Source organism: Limulus polyphemus, unplaced genomic scaffold (assembly GCF_000517525.1).
Source record: "Limulus polyphemus unplaced genomic scaffold, Limulus_polyphemus-2.1.2 Scaffold100, whole genome shotgun sequence".
NCBI lineage: Eukaryota > Metazoa > Arthropoda > Merostomata > Xiphosura > Limulidae > Limulus > Limulus polyphemus.
The window spans coordinates 952,782-954,119 of NW_013665710.1; the positions used below are offsets into that span (position 1 = coordinate 952,782).

General features: G+C 35.7%; 1 non-coding gene across 1 annotated transcript; it reads right to left on the reverse strand.

Moving 5' to 3' along the window:
* Nucleotides 1–1,010: 1,010 nt before the first annotated feature.
* On the reverse strand, nt 1,011–1,084 carry Trnan-guu. Its single transcript has one exon. It is a non-coding gene; the product is annotated as a tRNA-Asn (tRNA).
* Nucleotides 1,085–1,338: the final 254 nt, after the last annotated feature.

Consider the following 1,338-nt stretch of genomic DNA (forward strand, 5'->3'; position numbering starts at 1 on the left):
GCATCACGTGCTGGTAGTACACCTACGATCACAATTTAAGTGGAAATATGACATTCTCTAATTACCTTATAAACCTCCTGTAAGAGATATATTTTTCAAATCGTTCAAGGTTAACCATCTTATTTAGGTAATCGTGCATTATGTAGCTAAAAGGATTGTAATTACGTGATTAGAGCTCCGAAAAATCCTTTTCGCAATTAGGTTCTCATAAATGTGCAGCATCATTTGAAAGTTTATCATAGATGGCGCTGAATATTATAAGAAGTAATATTCACTTAGATGTCCCTGATTCAATTCTTTTAAAACTGGTGATTGATATTAGTTTTCGACTTATAACAAGCACGGCATTACTGTGCTAGTTTGGTAGTATGAAATGAAAAATTCAATAACTAATTTGTGTGTTTGTTTGTTTGTAACTTGGGGTTTCGATACCAGTGGTGGGCAAGCGCAGATAGTCCATTGTGTAGCTTTGCGCTTAACAACAAAACAAACAAGTTTCCGTTTAGCGCAGTCTAGTTGCAGCACTAGTTAAATTTCGAAATACGTGACCTACTGATACGCATTCAAACAATTTACTGTGTATTGTGTTTATAAGTTAACTCGTTTAAAACTACTGCAGTTATTTTTGCAATTTTTCGCAACAAACAAACAACGTTAATATGGTAAAAAAATACGCATAAAATATTGTAGTTTTAAAGGAAGTGAAACATAATAATTGTTCAGCTTCCTTATTTGAAAGAAAATATACTATTAAAAAACAAATAGTACTAAATAGAGGTTAGCAAAATACAAATAACAACTATCTTATCATTTATTTAGGAATCTAATATAAAAAAAATCAAAGTGCTGTACAGGGTGTGAATATAAAATTCCAGTAAGTTTGTTTGAAGTTAAGCACAAAGCTACGCAAAGTGCTATCTGTGCTCTACCAGCCACGGGTATCGAAAAGCGGTTTCTAGCGTTGTAAGGTCGCTGACATACCGCTATGCCACTGGCGGGCAAAATTTGAACGCCCCCGGGTGGGCTCGAACCACCAACCTTTCGGTTAACAGCCGAACGCGCTAGCCAATTGCGCCACGGAGGCATATTTAAGAGGTTAATCTGTATACTTGTTAACTTGTATATAAGTTTGTATTGGGTTTGTTTTTAAGATTTATGAAGAAAGCTACACAAGAGCTATTCCGCTTATAGCTGTTCCTGATTTGGAACTTGTAGTCTGGAGTCACCAACGTTTGATTGAATAATGGGATAAAGACACCACTCTTATAGAGCATATACGGCTCCAAACTGCGGAATGAGTTTCTAAGGCAAAGGAAGATAAACCATGAACCTTCGAAT